At 45.7% G+C, this 22305-nt stretch overlaps 1 pseudogene; it reads right to left on the bottom strand.

Moving 5' to 3' along the window:
- Positions 1-10034: 10034 nt before the first annotated feature.
- Positions 10035-22305, bottom strand: part of LOC135201961 (gamma-tubulin complex component 2-like) — a 29975-nt pseudogene continuing 17704 nt past the window's right edge.

Below are 22305 nucleotides of genomic sequence, written 5' to 3'. Positions count from 1 at the left end.
TCAATCCAGCACGATCTGCAGCACTTCTATGTCTTTTCTATGACACTTGTCATTCACCTTGCAAAATCCTCTCACCCCTATCACTTCTCGTCAGTCTGCACGCAGACAGACTCAGAGTGTAGAGGTTTTTTAGGTCCCTTTCTAAGTGAGGCTGATAGAGTAGACCGCCTCTCTTGTGAAAGCCTTTATAAAAGTGCTGTAAGAAGGACGTATTAATGAATAAATATTAATAATTCCCTTTCTTGCAAACTATGTGAGTGTCTACCGAAAAATTCGGTAGTTTCACGTAATATATTCTTCGAAATTTCGAAGCGAAATTCATTAAAAAGTTAATAAAAGCGTATGCCAAACCAAAGACCCAGTACTTCCCTGCAAAAGACAGCCCAGAAGATCGATGGCGATGAAAAACGAAAATCAAGTCAGGAGGTAGCAACAACGTATGTTGACACTACGGCGACAGAGAAAATCTGGTTCTAGAACGGTAATGGTTCCTATTCCTCCCACCCAGCGTCAGGGCGGTAGATCACCTGACCTACCTGCAGCGTGTGCCGCGAAATTTGAATTTCTGTCGGGGACGACGAGTCTATAGCTAAGTATATACGTATCTGACAGGGAAGTTGAATGTATGAAACTGTAAACTTACCTTTTGCATTTTGTTGATAAAAGTTTGCCAGTTTCTCTCAATAACTTCAAACATCATATAATACTCAATATTCTGAATGAAATTCAGCATACGTTGCCTAAGCAAGCAAATGCTGAACTGTATGTCCGAGAGAGGCAGAAAGTGGGAAGCTCTTGGTTACTTTGTTGCTTACCCAAAACTCTGCAAAAACAAGAGAACAATATAATCTGGAAAAAAAAATCAAAGCATATATTTTGTTTCTATACAATTTTTCATTATGAAAAAACCTAATCAACTAAAAATAGTTACAAACAACTCTTAACATCTAAAATTGAGCAATGAACTGACAATTATTTTGTGGATGTTTTACCTATCAATCAAACACACAAGTAACACTAAACCAATAGCATACACTACAGAATCTAAAAAAAAAACAATGAACTCAGAGTAGTCACCTGCACAATAGCTTTTCCACATGTTTGCAGAAAAACAAGTGACGAAATATCATTTGATAAAGAGTGATGGTTTTCCGATCCAAGATGAGAGAAACAGGCCAAGTGACTCGATAGCCAAGAGAAAATCCCTGGAGACCTGAAAGCTGTAATCTGTCTTCTTGAAGGTAGAAATCATGTTCATCCTCTGTATCAATGCTGTCAGATAAACCAGTATCTTTAGTGTATGCAAAGACTGTTGATAATGAACATTAAACATTACATTTTAAAAGTTAAGATTCTTAAAACTGGGATAGACAAGGACAACTTTAGAAACAGAATGAAATAGAGAAAAATACTATACTATAACAATAACTTGAAGTTAAATGGCAAAAATTACAATTTTGACTTCTCAGATACTTGCAGGGTCTGCCCCTCCCAATTAGTAATGAAACCTGTTAAGTAACAAAGATTGCAGCAGTTCTCACTACTTACTTACAAGATAAACAAACTATAAAAAACACAATGCAATATAAAGAAGACCACAACAATCAACACTTCACATTTATCTATGTATCTATCTATTTAACTATCTAGCTTTATACTGTATAAACAAGCATACATTTTCCTTAAACGTGAATGTGAAAATATTCCCTATCTCTACATTACAGTTTTGAAAAGCTTTTAATTAAATTCAACATCATTCCTCAAGAAATATTGATTAAATCATATAATTATGTGGTTGATCTGTTAATGCTGCAAGATGAACTAAAGTATGCTTCTGAGAGAAAATACCTTAGATGGATGGATGGAGTATCATGAAATTTAGGGACAAGCCTAAGCAATGGGGAAAATACTTGGGAGAAAGGTTTTCACACTCAAATATAACAGTGAGTTTACAGTTCCCAGAGGAGGAAAGATCCCTATCAATTAGCTGAAAGTCACCTTAAAATTCTGAGCATCTGATGCATCAGAGTGATAGGCTGTAGTTCACATACAATGTCGTCTTTGTACATGTCATTGTTAGCAGCAGATGTCCTCAAAGCCAGTTCTAATAAGGACTCTAAACGATTAGGAATGACATCATCAATATTCTTCTTCAGTCATCTTCTAGTAAGCTCATCAACTGTACAACAAAGTCACCTTGGTCCAAAAGAAAGTAGTGCTTCACAGATCTGAATGTTTTAAAATGAATGAATAAAAGCTACAATTAAACGATAAAATTATAGTAATTAGATTTTTCCACTATTTTAACTATACTATTTTGCATGAATATCTACAAAACAAATAAGAAAACAAAAACAAACTAACTTAAAATGACAATTTGTCCAAAATTGCATTTTTCCTAACTATACAAACCTGAAGGTCCTTTTACAATAGGAAGGTACTAGTGGCAGCTGGATAGGTCGTAAGCTTTCGAACAAGGGGTTCGGTAGTTAACTGCTTGTCCGACGGCACGCGCGCGCGACTGGGAGGTAAACAAATCACTTTTGCTTTTGGCCCAAGCAAAAACTGCAGAGTGAGGGGTGGCATGAAGGTGGGCACTATGTGTAAAAGGACCTCAGGTTTGTATAGTTAGGAAAAATGTAATTTTGGACAAATTGTCATTTGTTGTTCCGACACGGCATACAAACCTTCGTACCTTTTACAATAGGAAGACTCACTTCTTGGTGGGAGGAATCTGAGTCTTTTGTGAACAGACTGGTGTTCGCCCAACCTTGGAATGCCTCCCTGGTCGTAAGAGCGAGGGAGGGATCCAAGCCTCTGTCCGATTGATCAGGGTGTGCACCGCAGGATCAATGGTCAGACCTCTGGACCAAGTACTAAGAGAGAGGCAAGCGTATCTCTTCGTACCAGCAAACAAGAACAAGTTCCTATTTGCAAGAGGCAACATAAAGTTATGGTTTGTCTCTTGTTGGCATCCACTTCCCCCCCTTGTAGGAGGAAGTGGTTGGATATTCGCTCCCATCCCTAGTGAAAGGGATAGGATGGGGCTCTGTCGAGTAGCTCACCGGCATTCTCGTCCTTATCAGCAAAGGTGATGACCGTATCCCTCTACCACAGGTAGAGGGGGAGAAAAAGATAGGAAGAGAAGCCAGTCACTCTCTCATTCACTTATCTATTCTTACAGTCACACCAGGACTCGATGCTGTTCAGCCTGCTAGGGTCTGGGTTAGCTACACAACGTGTTGAGCAGCCACCATGGGTCCCAAGGAAAACGATCCAAGGACCTGTGGGCAATATCCAAAAGGTAGAAGGAGGTGCCAGTGGTCTGGTTTGTACCAGACCCCTGCCTTCAGTACCTGCGCCACGGAGAAGTTCTTGTGTAACTCGAGGGAGTGTACTTCTAGGTCCCATCTTGGTGCTGACGAAGAGTCTTCAACACTCAGCCTGGGATGTCGAGTTTCTTCAGAAAGCGCGGTCGCGCTTCACAGGACAAAGCAGCATCTCCTTCGCATCGAAGGCGGTGAAGTCCATTAGGGAGGGGATTGTGAAGGACTCTAACCGATCGTCAGGAACCGAGGGTTCTGAGTCTTCGCTATGAAGTCGGTACGAAATCGAGCATCACGAATCCCCATCCCCTGGATGCTTGACTTCTCAGGAAAAGTCATGCAATTACCTCAGAGGAAAAGAAGGGAATGGTCGTATGACCTATCCCTCTTCTCGACTTCGGTGATGTCCTGTACCCATACTGGTCTATCCGTCTGCAGCGAAGTGTCCTCACATTCTCCTATCCCCATGCAGTGAAGTTCTTCTCGGTAGTGGATAGGACACCGACACTCAATGGTGGGTGTCGATGGTATGGGTACTGTGACAAGCCGTTAGGACGAAGAAAAGACTGTTATGGAACAACCGAACTAAGTCCACAACGAAGTTCGTAACTGACTTGGGCGCTCTGACAGCTGCCGACTGACTGCGTTCGGTAGGAGGCAAGTTGTCCAAGCACCCGAGCAAGTCACGTGACCTTCGCCTTAAAAGGGTTATGCCAAGAGACTAAACAAATAATTTGTTCGTCACCGATGCCTAGAAGGCGAGGTGATGATTCTCTTAAGGCATTGTGCCCACAGGCGAAAGTCAATTGCCTTCTAGAGACCGAGGTCCTGATGGCAAGATATCTCATAGTATAGTTGATTCTCAGCTAAGGAGGAAACAACACTATGTGTCCGTTGAAGACGAAGGTGTACAGAAAAAGCAACCTACGTCTTCACAGCTGAACCGAGAGAAGGATTCTCAGATTCTGACCTGTGCTACAAAGACTGAGAACGCTAACCCCGCTATTCATTGCTGTTCCGGTGAGGATCGTAGTTGCAATAAAAGCGGAGCGCTTTTCAGTAATGCAGAGACAGGGAAATACTGCCTGAAGAACTGCTTCTCATGGGCTGAACATTTGGAAGTAGAGCTGTCAGGTCGGAGAGTAGCGATGTCTTCTGACACATCTGTTAATTCGGGGCGAGCAATGAATAATTGCACACCTACGAATACGAGATATTTTGAAGACAAAACTCAGATGTCTGCAAAAATCATTCGTATTATCGCGGTGCGATGCAGCGGGAGACTAGTACAGACTTCTGTTACCGTGCGGTAAACAGAAAGATGAAAAAGTCCACGAGATATCTCTGTTGAAAATTCTCGCAATGTCGAAGGCGATGAAATCGAGCATCACAGCAGTAGATGGTCCTTCATTATTGCGAGAATCCCCGTTAATCAGAGACCTAAGTCCATGATTGTTGGGCAGAGATACGGTTTGGTAGTCAATCAAACCAGGGGAGAGAGAGACGTAAAACCGACCGTGCATCTCCGAGACCTAGCTGATACTGAGCTGCTATCAGGCAGTTCAATACGCAGTAGCTCTCGGTGACTCGTCATCCTGAGTTGCCAGTAATCCATTATTCCACGAAGGAATGTGTTCGGCTAGAACCATCGAGCATAAAGAATACGCTCGAGCAATTAATATTAAACGAAACGGATTTCGGTAAATACAAAAGCTGATTTGGTGTTGTCATGACAATACCAAGTATCTAAAATCGAAACGATAACTGCTGGGAGGTTGCAGGCAACCCCGAGTGGCAGTTTCAATTAAGATACAATTCGTCTCGATCACAAACCGTAGAGTTAACTACGGTATGCGCCTACCCCCCGGACAATTCAACTGTTAAAAGAATCATGTCGCGAGGGTAATATACGTAGTATATTTGTAGGTTCTGTACCACGACCTCCATCCTAAATTCTTTTCCTCTCGAGGAATGAGAATAAGGATTGGAGATCGACCGCCTTCGTTCTCTAGTCAAGAGAGTGAAGGAGAAGTCTTTCCCAAAGGAAAGCTTCAATGGTGAACAGAATACCGAAGACGATAGTTCAAGCCAAACTGGAAGTTTCCCGTCCGTTCTTCTCTATTCCAGGTTAATCGCCTACTGTGAGATACTCTTCTTTCAGCAGCCAGTCTTCTTCCAAATGCTAGAAATTACAGGAATTCGAGCATAAGCGAGGTTCCGATTATCGTGTAACAATTATCGGGGATTCTCGCTCACTTTGGACCGTGGTCTCGCCTAAGTGTTGGAGATCGTAAAAAACTAGAACACTCTGAGTGCGCTAGAAATTCCGTAGAATTCTAAGCACTCTGCGAAACCCCCCACCGAATTCGTCAAAACGATATCGGCTGGTGGTCCTCATCGATTCCCGTAGAAATCGAGAAAGGGGCAGGATCCCTCCTCAACGACCGGGCTTACGTCAGGTAGGACCTGAAGGTCCCCCCGGTAGCGCAGCCCCTAACGTGGGAGCTTACAGAGAAATCTCTGTAGGATCCCTCACTTTCCCTCGTAGCCGTAAGGAGAGAGGGAATGGGGGAGGAATTGGATACTGGCTCGCCTTCCCAGCGGAACTAGCAGTTGGAGAAGAAAAGGAGCAGCCATCGCCGGCCTCTCAGAGCCTGGGAAAACGTATCGTCAGGAGAAAACGTTTTCCCGAGGAGGGTTACGAACTCATACTGTAGGTAAGGGTCTGCCGCCACTGTGAACGTCGTCTGGGTGGGGCTGATCGACACCTGACAGGAGAGAGCCGATACCGTCCTCCGACTCATTCCAGTCCTCGTCGAGGTCGAAACCTCTCAGGAGGACCGAAGGGGTATTCAAATACGGTGTCCGAAGACACGTAGAAACGCCTCTGTCGCAGTAGAGGAGGTGAAGTAGCTAGTTCGACCGGCCAGAACTGAGAGAGCCTTCTTGTTCGGAGACGAGAAACTACCTGGTTCAACACAGTTGGCAAGCTCCGATCGCGGCAGACCACCGTCGATTTGGGTTCCCTCTCGGGCCCCAAAACGACTCGAGCCGAGACGTGGCTCTGCTGGTGGGAGCGGCGATCCTTCCCTGAGTCGTTGTGCTGACGAATCAGCGCCATAAACCTCGGCAAAGTTCCTCTGGTCTCCGGAAGTCACAGCATCTTGCAGAGTAGGACCGATAAGCCCATTCGAACAAGAGCAATATTCCGAGAACCTTCCTCCTAAGAAGGGGGAACAGCGACAGCCCTCTCGGTCTTCTCCATCCACTTGCGCATACGTCCTGGCCGGTCCAAGAACCGTGCCTGGCACGTAGGGTCGTCGGTGGTGGGATCATGAGGGGCGAACCCCTCACGATCACTCCTCAATACCTCGCTCCTCCTGGTGTAACCCGAGTGGTTGAAGGTACGGGAGAGGCAGACCTGACGCTCCCATCCTCGCTCGCTGGCAGAACCAGCAGGCTTGGAGGGCTGCAGGCGATCGTCAACCCGCGGTGGTGATCGAGCTGCAGGCCTGGTCGAACCGTCTCGCTGTGGAGAACGGCTGGACTGAGCACAGCGGCCTCGATCTCGAGTGTCAGAAGAGCTGGTGCTGGTTGCCGTATCCGATCGCTCTCTGTGAGAGCGACGGTCAGGCGACCTGCAGGCTCCACTGTCACAGTGAGACCGGTGCTTGTCCTCACGGACGTCACGTCGCTGGTTCCAGCCGTGGCTGGCACCGGCGAACGGGGCGGGGGACCTCTTCCCAGCCTCAGACCCGTGGCCGGTCGTGGACCGTCACGTCCCCGGTAGCCAGCTGGTCGCCGCGAGAGCGAGAGCTGGTCTGGTGAGAGTCGCGTGAGCGGCTGTCACCAGTCTTCCGCCCCGTGCCGTGAACCTGACGCTGAGCGGGCTCAGAGGTCTGGTTCCTGGCTGCACGGTCGCTGGTAGGCGACCGTACACTCGGTACCTCCCGCGAACGAGAGGCCGAGAACGGACCCTGATGCAGTGGCAGAACCACTGACACCAGGCGAGGAAGTACCGGTGTTAGCCGGTACCCCTCTGGTCCCCGTTAGTCTTCTTCCTTGCGAAGAAGAGACGGGCCCCGCTTCCCGAAGGAGCAGGAGGACCAGCGGAAGGAACCCTCCCGTCCCACCGAGGTGAGACGGGTCCCGAGAAGCTCCCGAGGGAGACTTCTTAGGAGGGAAGAGGCAACCTTCTTCTTCCTCGGCTGTGAAGCCTTAGAAGTACGAAGGGGAAGAGGTGGCAGCCGACGACGATGAAGAAGATGAAGACGACGACGACGACACCCCTTCCTCCTTCTTCGTCAGCTTCCTCAGGACAGACGTAAGATCTGCTATCCAAGGCGGAGCCGGGGCTGCTGTAGCCGAAGCCACAGGGCCCCGGACGCACCTGTACAGACAGACCAAAGTCTGGGGTAGTACCACCACGAACAGGGACGACGTCAGCAGGTATGGGCATCTCAGGAACAGCAGGCCACGCAGCAAACAGCATCGGTAGGGACAAGCCAGCGCAGCAACGGCCAACGGAGGGACAGCCAAAAAAAAAAAAGAGGCACAGCAACGGCAGGGACAGCCAGCGCAGCAACTGCATGGACAGTCAGCCCAGAATCGGACAGGTACGGCAGGCAAGCACCGAACCGGAAAACACAGGAAGTGGAGCAGCAGCCAGCAACATCCTGGTACCAGCGGCAGGTCCAGGGGCGAGCTCTATGGGCAGCGGAAGTGTGGTGGCGGCAGCGCGGAACCACTAGCGGCGGCGGCACGCCCCCCTCTCGGTACGGCGAACGGCACTTCACAGCGGGCTGTAGGCAAGACTGTTACCACGTGAGGCGAGTACACCAGGTGAGGAGGGACGTCGTCACCTGGAGCGTGGTCACCACTCCATGGGTGACCGCAGTAGGCCCAGACATAGAACCGCAGCCCCTGGACACTAGCACGCCTGCAAATGGAAGGACGCCCATACCTCACCAAGGTCCACCCTCGTGCAGTAGCACCTGCGGAAATAACAGTAGTAGTGATTAGTGGGGGGGAAGTCCCCTCGCGCGGGGGGTGAGCCCCACACCGAACGAGTGGAAGACCCCGAATACAATTGTACATCGGGCACCGAGCGCCCTCCCCCGCGCTCGACAGGATCGGGCGAGGAGAAGAACCCAGATAACCTCCCCCCCCCCGAAGGGGAAGGGCATCTGTGGGAGCTGAGCGGGGGGGGGGGGGGGGGGGAGGGGGGGGGGGAGGGGGGGGGAGGGGGGGGGGAGCTCGTTCCCCAACCCCCGCACAGCACCCATGTACCAACAATAATAATAAGAGCCCGAGAGCAATCGTGCCTCGGCCCGAATGCAAGGGCATAAGGATCAATCCCTGACTGAGCGGAACTTGAACCAAAAAAATATTGATGCAATCAATAATAAAAGGTGGAATAAATGAAAAAGAATCTTGCATTACGATTCACTTCACAATGAATAAGGGCTCGGATCGAGCGCATTTGCGCCCTCGGTACCGAGCGCAAGGGTAAATAAAAGGATCCATTCCCCCGATTATGAACGGAAACCTTGATCCATAATGAATTGATGCAATCAAAATATATATGAAAATGAAAAAGAATACTGCGCTTGCGATTTCACTTCATACAAAATAAAAAGGGGAAGGATCAATTCCGGGCGGGAATAGCGGAAACATTGATCAGTAAATAATGCAATCTCAATAAAATATGAAAATGAAAAAGAACTGCACTTGCGATTTCACTTCATTCAAATAAAAAGGGGAAAGGATCAATTTCCGGGTAAGAGCGGAAACTGATCCAAAAATGAGTATTGCTACAATCAAAATAAAAATATATGAAAATGAAAAAGAATACTGTACTTGCGATTCCCCACTTCCATACAGATAAGTTTCGTGCCGAGCGCATTCGCTCGGCAACGAGCATACAGGTCAAAAAAATATAAAGAAAAGGGCACTTACTTACGATTTTCATCTACACATTTCCAACCAAAATATAAGCTCGGACGTGAGCGCTCTCCCGCCCTCGGCACGAGCATACACAATACGAGGATCATTTCTGGAAAAATGAATTCCCGCTCTTACGCCCTTCAGTCCCGGCACTCGGGTAATCGGAGGGCGTGGAGAAACCAAGATCCTTTAATTCACAATTGAATTCAATGGAAATAAATATGAAATGATTGTACTTACAATTCAGTTTTCACTAGATAAATAGAAAAAGAAAAACACAACCATGCGAGCAACGACGATGAAGCGGGCAGAGAGCGATGATCAATGTCTACACGCCAGCAGGCCGAAAGCAAAGTGATTTGTTTACCTCCAGTCGCGCGCGTGTGCCTGTCGGACAAGCAGTTAATCTACCAAACCCTTGTTCGAAAGCTTACGACCTATTCAGCTGCCGATAGTACCTTCCTATTGTAAAAGGACGAAGGTTTGTATGCCGTGTCGGAACAAAAAAGATTGTAGAATAATATAAAGATAAAAAAAATAAAAATGTTTAAAATCTACTGTAAAATGTCTAAGAGTATTCATCCCATAAATTTTACATATAGTAATTACAAAAATGTCTGAAGTGTACATATAGGGTTGAATCCCTTGAGCTCATCCTATAAAACATTGGAAAAATTACTTGAATGCTTTGTTAAATTAATAATATAAAAACTGACCACAGGTGGCATAATCCCCATTATGGAAAGGCCACCCCTTTATTTACTAAAGCACAAAATTTAAACCATCTGATAAATCTGATTTGTTATCAGAAATGGTATATGTATACTGAAACTTAACAGGATGACTTGGAATGGAATATTAAATCAAATATATCTTTAAAAAAAATTTGTAGAATAATATAAAGATAAAAAATATGTATATACTAAGGTATAATATTACTACAAAACAGAAGCATATCTAAACATACTTTGAATAAAAAATGTACAAATCTTACCTTAGTCTTCCCATCAAATCCTTCTCCTTCATTAGCAATTCTAATAGCCTTTTAGAAGCAAAATTATAAGTTCGTTCAATGACTTCCGCGTAGGAGTTGTCACGCATATTATAAGACAGCTTCTGTTGTTCTGGGCTCGTAACATTAGGATCTGTGTACAAAGTGGTTATCATAAGCACAATCTTATCATTTCTTTTCTAACTTTCCTAACCTAAAATTGCTCACTTTTTTCTTAAAGAAATACATATCTTGAGCATGTGATAAATAAAATAAATAATTTTCTTAACTATGACTTTCCAATTATTTCTATTTGCATTAAATGCTAAAAAGCAAAAAAATATCCCATCTTGTTACCTTTGGAAGTCCAGCTTAGAGGCGTTATTGAATTGATGGAAAACTATTCTTTCTCTCCTTTTACTAGCCATTTGTTATTCTTTCATTTCAGTTTCTTTTAATTTCTCTTATATCATGTAATTTTCTCTGGTATAAACAATTTTGCGTTTGGTTTCACTGAGTGCACATAGTTTAAGTTACTTACAATTATTGGCACAGCAGTACTCTGGAATTGGAGGAGGCCTCAGTGATTGTACAATTCTTTTTCTTTGTTTCTTTCCAAATTCCTTCTTTTCAATTTAATTTGTTAAAATCCACAACAGAAATAAATGTTGTTTTCTTTCACAGCGCAATTATGTGTATTGTAGATGTATTGCAAATAAACTGCTTTTCAATAGCAAGGAAGCTCTTTTATTTTCAATTATTTATAATTTTTTGAGTAGAGAGGAACGTATTTCAATTAAATTCAATATTATGGAGTTGTTTAGTTATCAATAGCTTAGCGGTCTACTTTATAGGAACCTACCCTACCACAGAGTGACAGCTTCCCATAAATTACATACATACTGATATTTTAGTCACATCTAATGAATGGCTGCTCTTAGGTTTAAGAATAAAAGCATAATAGCCCTACAACATAGAATTTCAGTGACTTTCTATAAAATTAGCAAACAAAACAGTGATCACTAAATTTACATGAATTATATTGTTTACTTACATTAGTAATAGTAAATATGTATCAGTACATATAGGGATGTCCATTAGAAATTCAACTAAACTGTCAATAAAATCAGCTGTAAAGCCTGTGAAAAAGCCTGCTTCCAGACCTCTTTCTGACTAAAATACCAATGCAACAAAAATGAATAAGAATAATTCCTTGGCAACCTCATTCATCCAATTAACTGATTATTCACAGGTTTGTATTAACCAGCATTTACTCAAATTTTAGATAAACACAGCCCCAAGCCTGGGAATAACAGCATAATGGAAGGACATGCACAATGAATACACTAACATACCTGACTGCCTTATAACATTAAGGTATTTTCCAGTGCGAAGGATCATGTTGTCATAAGCCTTCAGGAAAGTTGGAATATTCTGATGAATTACTGAGTAGCGTCTCTCCCAGTAGTCATCGGTTATAGCCTCATCCATATTTTCAATCCCATTCTCACGATCCATTACCATGAACTGAAAGGCATTGCATCATAAATCACATGATTCAAATTATGAATACTAACAGGATTAAATTTTAAAATACAGTATGTTGTAAAGAATCATCATAAGAAAGTTTCTGATTTTCTCCAAAAGTAACATTAGGCATAAACAAAGACAAATTTGTATCCCTTCATTGACAAATGATGTACCTTAAGGGGGGGGCGCCGGCTAATGCCGTTTTTTTAACGACAGGACTTTGACATTCATACCATTTAATAAGGTGACTTGGGACATCTCCAAACCGCATATAATTTTCGCCTCTGACCTTCGGTTTTGTGACGCCAGGCGATTTATCCCGAAAATAACCACTTTCAAATTATATCTCCTCCCTTGATATTTATATTAAGACCTGGGATTACTACCATATATAGACCTGTTGAAGACCTCCAATCAAATGGAGAGTTTTTTTTCTAAAAGTCATTTTTTTGCTAGATATGATTTTTTCAATATGGTAAAAAAATAAACCCTATAAATCACGAGAAAAAAATGTATAAAAAAAGACGAAACAAAAATGACAATTTGTCGAAATTGCATTTTTCCTAACTATACAAACCTGAGGTCCTTTAACAATAGGAAGTAGCTAGCGGCAGCTGGAACGGTCGTAAGCTTCGAACAAGGGGAGAACGGTAGTTAACTGCTTGTCCGACAGTCGCGCGCCACGCGACTGGGAGGTAAACAAATCACTTTTGCTTTTGGCCCATGCAAAATACGCAGAGTGAGGGGTGGCATGAGGAGGGACTATAGTTAAAGGACCTCAGGTTTGTATAGTTAGGAAAAATGCAATTTTCGACAAATTGTCATTTGTTCCGATACGTAATACAAAACCATCGGTCCTTTAACAATAGGAAGACTCACTTCTTGGTGGGAGGAATCTGAGTCTTTTGATGAACAGACTGGTGTTCGTCCATCCCTGGAATGCCTCCCTGGTCGTAAAGAGCGAGGGAGGGATCCAAGCCTCTGTCCGATTGATCGGGGTGTGCACCGCAGGATCAATGGTCAGACCTCTGGCCGAGTACTAAGAGAGAGGCAAGCGTATCTCTTCGTACCAGCAAGCAAGAACTTGTTCCTGTTTGCAAGAGCAAACATAAAGTATGGGTTGTCTCAAGCTGGCATCCACTTTCCTCCCCCTTGTTTGGAGGAAGTTGGTGGATATACGCTCCTATCCCTAGTGAAAGGATAGGATGGGGCTTGTGAGTAGCTCACCTGCATCTTGTCCTTATCCAGCAGGGTGACGACCGTGTCCCTCTAACCACAGGTAGAGGGGAAGAAAAAGATGGGAAGAGGAGCCAGTCACACTCTCATTCACTCATCCATTCTTACGGTCACACCAGGACTCGATGCTGTTCAGCCTGCGAGGGGTCTGGGTTCGCTACACAACGTGTTGAGCAGCCACAGGGTTCCCAAGGAAAAAGATCCAAGGACCTGTGGGCAATATCCCGAAGGTAGAAGGAAGGGCATGTGGTCTGGTTGGACCAGACCCCTGCATTCAGTACCTGCGCCACGGAGAAGTTCTTGCGGACAAGCAGCATCTCCTTCGCATCGAAGGCGGTGAAGTCCATTAGGGAGGGGATTGTGAACGACTCGAACCAATCGTCAGGGACGAAATCGAGTGTCACGGATCCCCATCCCCTGGATGCTTGACTTCGCAGGAGAAGTCATGCAGTTCCTCAGAGGAAAAGAAGGAAATAGTGCATGACCTATTCCTCTTCTCTACTTCGGTGATGTCCAGTACCCATACTGGTCTGTCCGTTTGCCACGAAGTCTCTTGCATCCTCCTATCCCCATGCAGCGAAGTTTTCGGTAGTGGATAGGACACCGACACTCAATGGTGGGTGTCGATGGTATGGGTACTGTGACAAGCTATTAAACGAAGTAATGATTGCTCTGTAACAACCGAACTAAGTCAACAGCGTAGTTCGTAACTGACTCGGGTCGCTCTGGACAGCTGCCGACTGACTGCGTTCGGTAGGAGGCAAGTTGTCCAAGCATCCGAGTAAGTCACGTGACCTTCGCCTTTAAAGGGTTATGCCGAGAGACCAAACAAATAATGTATTTGTTTGTCACCAATGCCGGACAGCGAGGTGATGATTCTCTTAAGGCATGTGCCCAACAGGCGAAAGTCAATTGCCTTCTAGAGACCGAGTCCCTGAAGGCAAAACATCTCATGGTTGTTGAATCTCAGCTAAGGAGAAACAACAACTATGTACCGTTGAAGACGAAGGTAGATATTGAATGCACCCTACGTCTTCACAGACGAATTGAGAGAAGGATTCTCAAGATTCATAACCTGTGCTTACAAATGACTGAAACGCTAACCGCTATTCCATGCTGTCCGGTAAGAAGTCGTAGTTGCAATGAAAGCGGGGCGTTCTTCAGTAATGAAAAACACAGGGGAAAGCCGCCTGAAGAACTGCTTCTCATGGGCTGAACATTTGGAAGTAGAGCTGTCAGGTCGGAGAGTAGGCGATGTCTTCTGACACATCTTGTAATTCGGGTTGAACAATGAACAATTGTACACCTACGAATACGAGATATTTTGAAGACAAACTCAGATGTCTGCAAAATCATTCGCATTATCGCAGCGCGATGCAGCGGGAGACTTGTACAGACTTCTGTTACCGTGCGGTAAACAGAAAGATGAAAGAGTCCAAGAGATATCTCTGTTGAAAATTCTCGCAATGTCGAAGGCGATAGAATCTAGCGTCACAGCAGTAGATGGTCCTTCATTATTGCGAGAATCCCGTTAATCAGAGACCTAAGTCCATGATTGTTGGGCAGAGATACGGTTCGGTAGTCAATCAAAGCAGGGGAGAGAGAGACATAACTGACCGTGCATCTCGGAGGCCCAGCTGATACTGAGCTGCTATCAGGCAGTTCAATACGCAGTAGTTGAGCCTGAGCTCTCGCTGACTCGTCATCCTGAGTTGCCAGGTAATCCATTATTTCCACGAAGGAATGCGTTCGGCTAGAACTACCGAGCATAAAAGATATGCTCGAGCAATTATATTTAGGCGAAACGAATTTCGGTAAATATAAAAGTTGAAATGGTGTTGTCGTGACAAAACCATTAGATTTAGGCGAAACGACGAATTTCGGTAAATATAAAAGTTGAAATGGTGTTGTCGTGACAAAACCATAAGTATATAAAATTGAAACTGAAAACTCCTGGGAGGTTGCAGGCAACCCCGAGTTTGCAGTTCAATTAGAATACTTCTCTTCTAAGTTCGCAATCCGTAGATTAACTAGGATATGCGCCTACCCCTCGGACAATTCAACTGCTTAGTAGAATCATGTCCGCGAGGTTAATATACGTAGTATATTTGTAGGATTCTGAACAACGATCTCCATCCTAATTCTTCCTCAAGAAAACAAAATAAGGATTGGAGATCGACCACCTTCGATCTCTATCAAAGAGAGTGAAGGAGAAGTCTTTCCTCGAAGGAAGCTTCAATGGTGAACAGAATACTAAGACGATAGTTCAAGCCAAACTGGATATTTCCCGTCCGATCTTCTCTATTCCAGTTTGGTCGCCTACTGTAAGTAAGTTTCTTTCAGCAGCAGTCTCTTCCCAATGCTAGAAATTCCAGGAATTCGAGCATAGGCGAGGTTCCCGATTATCGTGTAACATATCGGGGATTCTCGTCTCGCTCACTTTGGACCGTGGTCTCGCCTAAGTGTTTGGAGATCGTAAAAAACTCGAACACTCTGAATGCGCTAGAAATTCCGTAGAATTCTAAGCAGTCTGCGAAACCCCCACCGAATTCGTCAAAACGATATCGGCTGGTGGTCCTCTCGATTCCCCGTAGAAATCGAGAATGGGGCAGGGTCCCTCCTCAACGACCGGGGCTTACGTCAGGTAGGACCCGAAGGTCCCCCCGGTAGCACAGTCCCCAACGTGGGATCCTACAGAGAAATCTCTGTAGGATCCCTCCCCTTTCCCTCGTAGCCGTAAGGAGAGAGGGAATGGGGGAGGAATTGGATACTTGCTCGCCTTCCCAGTGGAACTAGCAGTTGGAGAAGAGTAGGAGCAGCCATCGCCTTGCGGCGATGGCCTCTCAGAGTCTGGGAAAACGTATCGTCAGGAGAAAACGTTTTCCCGCGGAGGGTTACGAACTCTCACTGTAGGTAAGGGTCTGCCGCCACTGTGAACGTCGTCGGGTGGGGCTGATCGACACCGACAGGAGAGAGCCAATACCGTCCTCCGACTCATTCCAGTCCTCGTCGAGGTCGAAACCTCTCCGGAGGACCGAACGAGATTTAAATACGGTGTCCGAAGACACGTAGAAACGCCGCTGTCGCAGTAGAGGGGTGGAAGTAGCTTGATCGACCGGCCAGAACTGAGAGAGCCTTCTTGTCCCGGAGACGAGAGACTCTGGTTCGAGACAGAATCGGCAAGCTCCGATTGCGGCAGACCCACCGTCGGTTTTGGGTTCCCTCTCGGGCCCCAAAACGACTCGAGCAGAGACGTGGGCTCTGCTGGTGGGAGCGGCAATCCTTCCGCAAGGTCATTATGCTGACGAATCAGCTTAATGACTTCTGCAAATTCCTCTGTATCTCGGGAGTAACCGCGTCTTGCGGAGTAGGACCGTCCGTCCTCCAGCAAGAACAGATCCCGAGATACTCCTCCTTCAGAAGGAGGAACAGCGGCAGACCCCTGACGGTCGCCTCCAGCTACTTGCGCGTATGTCCTGGTCGGTCCTAGAACCGTGCCTGGTCCATACGGCGTCATAGCTGGATCGCGAGCGGCGCAACCTCTCGCGATCACTCATAGGTACCTCGCTCCTCCCGGTGTAGCCCGAGGAGGTTGAAGGTATAGGAGAGGCAGATCTGACGCTCCCCCCTAGCTCGTTGGAGGACCAGCGTGCTTGGAGGGCTGCTGCTGATCGTCAAACCGCGGTGGCGATCGTTTTTTTTTTATGAGCAGCAGGCCTAGCCTTGCCGCTCGCCTGGGCGAGAGGCTCGGCTGAGAACGTCGACGCTGATCTCTAGCGTCAGGCGAGCTGTTGCTGGTTACCGTCTCCGCCCAGTCCGATGGGAGCGGCGTCAGGTGACCCTGCTAGGCTCGCTGTCGCGGTGAGACCGGCGAGCGTCTCTCAGCGCGTCAAGCCGCTGGTACCAGCCGTGGCTGGTACCGACGGCCGCGGGACCCTTCCTCCCTCCAACCCGTGGCTGGTCAGCGACCGTACGTCAACCCGAGCAGCCGGCTGGTTGCTGCGAGAGCGTCCACTGGCCTGGCGAGAGTCGTCTGCACGACTCTCGCCAGTCTTCTGCTCGCGCTTCGGTCTTGACGGCGAGCGAGCTCGGGTGTCAAGACGTCCACTCGGTACTTCTCGCTAACGAGAAGCCGAGGCGGATCCTGGTTAGCGGCAGAACGCTAGAACCAGGCGAGGAAGTGCCAGCCGAAGCTGGTACTCCTCTGGTCCCCGTCTTCTTCTCCCTGGTAGAAGAAGAGACGGGCCCTGTTCCCGAAGGGAGCAGGAGGACCAGCAGAAGAGCTCCCCGAATCGCCGGAGCGAGACGGGCCCTTAGAAGGTCCCGAAGGAGCCTTTCTTAGGGGGGGGACCCGGGTTACCAGCTGGTCGCTGCAAGAGCGGCCGCTGGCCTGGCGAGAGTCACCTGAGCGGCTCTCACCAGCCTTCTGCTCCGTGCCGCGTCTTGGCGCTGAGCGAACTCTGGCGCCGAAACTTGGCTGCACGGTCTCCCGAGGGAGAACGTACACTCGGGATCTCTCGCGAACGAGAGACCGAGCCAGAACCTGGCGTAGCGGCATCGCCGCTAGCACCAGGCGAGGAAGTACCAGAGCTAACCGATACTCCTCTGGTCCCCGTCTATCTCTTTACTTACGGAAGGGGAGATGGGCCCCGCTCCCGAAGGAGCAGGAGGACCAGCAGGAGGACCACCGGGGTGGGACGGGCCCTTAGAAGTTCCCGAAGGAGACTTCTTAGGGGGGAAGGCAGCCTTCTTCTTCTTCGGCTTATGGGCCTTAGAAGTCGAAGGGGAAGAGGCAGCAGCAGACAATGAAGACGAAGATGACAGCTTCCTCTTCTTCTCTTCCTCGTCAGCTCACGCAGGACAGTCGTCAGGTCCTCCATCCAGGCCGGAGCCGGGGCTATTGCCGAAGCAACACGGCCCGACTGCACCTGTCCGGAAGGACCTGGGACTGGGGAAGACACACCGTGGGCAGGACCAGCATGGACAGGCTCAGGAACCAGGAGTGACAGGAAACAGCAACCAGCTCAGGAGCGGCAGGAACAGCGGCAGCGGTATACCCAGAAGGGACAGCCAAGCCAACAGCGGGAATCACATCAGCGGCAGGTACGGCAGGCCCAGCGATCGCCTCGTAGAATCATCGGCAGCCAGCGGAACCTGGGTACTGGCGGCCGGTCCAGGGGCGAGCTGCTGGAACAGCGGAAGTCTGGGGCAGGCAACACGAGAAAACAGGCGGCGGCGGCAACCCCTCCACGGTACGGCGGCGGCCCTAGTAGCGGCAGACGGCGTCACCGACACAGCATGGGGAGTGTAGACCAGGCAGGGGGGGGAGCAGCATAAGCGGCCGTGGTAGTAGTGGAGACCGCCCCAGACCTCGCTAGACGCCTGCAGCAGCCTGTGGATGCTAGGCACGCCCTGCCGCCGCGGTGGTCCATACCTGTCCAAGGTTGTCTCCCACGGATGTAGCACCTGCGGTAGCATAGATAGATTAGTAAGAGGGGTTCCCTCAGCACGGGGGGAAGACATGCCCCACCCCGAACGCAAGAAGACCCCAAATACAAAATACAACGAAGAAGCTGAGCGGAGGGCAGGAAGGAAGACGAAGAATCGGATACCAAGGAGTCGCGGAGAGCTTTCCGATGACTTCCTGGCAGAACCTTCGCTTCCCCAAATACCCCCGCACAGCAGTGAAAAAGTAATATGAAAATGAAACAGAATATGCCCTTGCGATTCACTTCATAGAACTTAAGGGGGAAAAGATCAATTCCCGGGTTAAGAACAGAAACTTGATCCAAATAATATGATGCTATCATAAAATATATATGAAAATGAAACAGAATACTGCACTTGCGATTTCACTTTCACAGAAAATAATCGTAAGGATCAATTCCCGGGTAAGAGCGAAAATTGATCCATATTAAATTTATGCAAATAAATAAATAATGAAAATGAAAAGAATACTGTATTGCGAATCCACTTTCATTGCATTTTATCATACAAAATAAAAGGCTCGTGCCGAGCGCAATCACGCTCTCGGTAACGAACGCACAGGGCAAAAATATAATGAAAAAAGTACTTACATTTTTCAATTACACACTTTCGCCCAAAAATACATGACGGCGGCGCGAGCGCGCCCGCCCTCGGCACCGAGACATAATTCAAGGGTTCAATTCATGAAAAAGAGAGGAAATCGCCGCATCTACGGCGATAGCTCCATGTTGGTTCATAATTAAGTAATGATAATGAAAAACAGTGTACTTACAGTTTCATTTTCAAGTCAAACAAACCATTAGTAGAAAACACAATATAAACAAAGCATACGACGATGAAGCGAGCAGAGAGCGATGACGAACACATCCTTCACACGCGGCCGAAAGCAAAGTGATTTGTTTACCTCCCAGTCGCGCGCCGCGCGACTGTCGGACAAGCAGTTAACTACCGTTCTCCCCTTGTTCGAAGCTTACGACTGTTCCAGCTGCGCTAGCTACTATTCCTATTGTTAAAGGACGATGGTTTGTATTACGTATCGGAACAAATTGGAAAAAGGGCTCTATTTGATTGTTCTATAATGTCTTTCTGAGTTATATACCAAATTCCAATGTTATAGCTTTAAAACTAAGTGAGAAGATAGATTTTGAAGGTCAATAAGTATAGTTTTGAGATACGGGCGTTCAAAGTTTTCCTTCGTATTTCTATAAGACAATGTTAATAAATAATGATTATTATGAATGTATATTTCTTTTTTGTGTTATTAATAAACCAAAACTATTTTATTTATCATAATTTAATCATAAATGATGATCCCTTTGCTCATATATCGTAGCCTGGGGCACTGCTTGAGGCAAGATGGGCACTCCTTCCTACGTAACCCCCTCCCCCTCTCCCCTTCACTAACTCAGCTTATACAGCGAATTTTCTTCTTCTGTATGTTAGCGAGTGTTTTTCCTTGTATTTTCCTCTTTGGCATGATGACATTCTTGCCGAAACAAAGATAAACAAACATAAATGCAAGAGAATGTCACAGGTGAAACTCGAAGATGTACTCTCTTTTTACAAAGACATTTAATAAATCATGATTATTATGAATTTCATAGTCCATTTTGGTATAAAAAACCAAAACTATGTTATTTATCATAAATGAAGATCTCTTTGCTCAAAGATCGTAGCCTTGGGCATAGTGTGACGTGTGCTGTCAGGCAAGAAGGGGGCGTTACTAAGCAACCCTCCCCTCTCTCTTCACTAACTACGCGTATATTATGATATTCTGTAATAATGCTTGAGCGATTTTCTTCGTCTGTATGTTAGCGAGATGTTTTCCTTGCTTTTCCTCATTGGCATGATGAACTTCTTGCCAAAACATACATTAAACATACGTGGAAAGCAAGCGAAAGTCACGAGGTGAAACTTGAACGTGTAATCTACTTGAAGTCTATGGTCGCACTGATTCATGGTTGAACCAGATACTCGCTTCTGCGAGCACGGAATCTCTACAGATGCCATTTCTCACAATTTCTTTGCCAATAATTATCAAAATTTACGATAAACAAAAGAAGAAATACTGCATTTTTCTTGTACGGATGAATGTTTTGACTTATTGAGTTATGTTTACTAATTACCTTGTAACTACGAAGTAAGAGGAATTTTGACGAAATATTTCGTATACGTATTCTCAATTGCCATATGAACGCTCCATGAATTTTTTCATGACTTTGCATTTTTTCGCCCTATACCACTGTATATAGTGGTTCCGGCCGGCCCCCTTAAATCTATTTTTCAACAAACGTAATATATACATTTAAAGCGTTATGACAGTGAAGTAAGTTACATTTGGAGATCCAGGAATCTAATGTTGCTGCAGCTTGCCTGGGTTAATATAACAATGTTAACTTACCAGGGTTTCAAAGTTACTGAGCCTAGTGGTGGTGTTGTCAAGTGTCACTTGGGAAAATGTGCCATAAGTCAACTTTGATGGTACTTTCCAATAAAACTAAGTAATTTATTCTAACAAGCAGTATACTGTACTGACCAAATACAAATCATACACTTCAGCTTGAAGTGGTGGTTATCAGAAATCCTCCACAAACTACAAAACTACTATAAATTTTTATGTAATCATTCACATCCCCACTTGCCATCCCTTTCTTTAGAAAAAAGTTAAATATTTTCCCTTAAATGCAATGGTCAGTGATGGGTCTTGCAAAGACCTCTGCCACTTCATTTTTTTAGGAGTAATAAACTTAGGATAAAAGAGCTTTCCTTATAACAATATGTGTCATCCTCCACTAGAATACACACAATGTCAATTGAAATACTGTACACAATTACTAAAATAATAATTATCTAACTTTAAATCCTTACCTCATGATATGGGTCCTTTATAGTACCTCTGTATAACCATTTAGAAAGCATGTCCATAAATGGTTCTGCTGTGGCTTGAGTAAGAAATACCATGACATCTTGCCTGTATGCACCCAGTGAGGCTGATGGTACGGTCATGAAGTAGGCTAAGCACCGCACCTCCATGAGCACCTGACTAAAGTACATAAAGTAAAATTTATTACAACAAAATTTCACTCAACAATACCAACAAAGATCTTTAATACAATACTACATTAACCCTTAGAAACTTCTGGTCTAAAACAAAATAGTCTGTGGCAAATAACACTCAATCTTCACTGACTGCTTTACAGGCTATGCAATATTTTCCTTTGATCACACTCTAATGTGACCTTTCATGGAATAATGCTCATTTCAATGTCAACCTGACCATGTTTTAACTCAAAACTGTAAAACTGTCATAAATCCAGGTATGTATTAGTATTCATTACAGGTGCAGTATGAATCACTGCACATTTTTAACCCAAACTATGTACAGTATATTTTAATTCTATCCTAATAAGTTTTTTATTTGTACCCAACAAAACTCAATAGCCTTTGACTTAAAAGTGAAATGCAACCAATCCAGCTAACTTCAAAGAGTTAAGTGAAGAGCACACTATGTGCATGCACAGAGTCATCAATCGATGATTATCCGCAATGGTCTGATCATGTACAGGAAAGACTACTCAAAACTTGAAAGTTTAAGTTGATGGGACTAAAATTTGTCGCACTGAAGTCAGGTGACAAACATGTTCTTTCATATAAACAAATATTCCTGCTTCAGCTGTGGGTTCATGTGGGGCATAAACTGTGAGACTGCAATAGTTCTTCTTTCTGTAGAACTTGGGGAACATTCAGGACACAAAAGTAAGCAAGTACACACTTGATGGGTTTATTTGA

Source organism: Macrobrachium nipponense, chromosome 30 (assembly GCF_015104395.2).
Source record: "Macrobrachium nipponense isolate FS-2020 chromosome 30, ASM1510439v2, whole genome shotgun sequence".
In the NCBI taxonomy this organism is placed as follows: domain Eukaryota; kingdom Metazoa; phylum Arthropoda; class Malacostraca; order Decapoda; family Palaemonidae; genus Macrobrachium; species Macrobrachium nipponense.
This window is presented reverse-complemented; position numbering and strand designations above follow the sequence as displayed.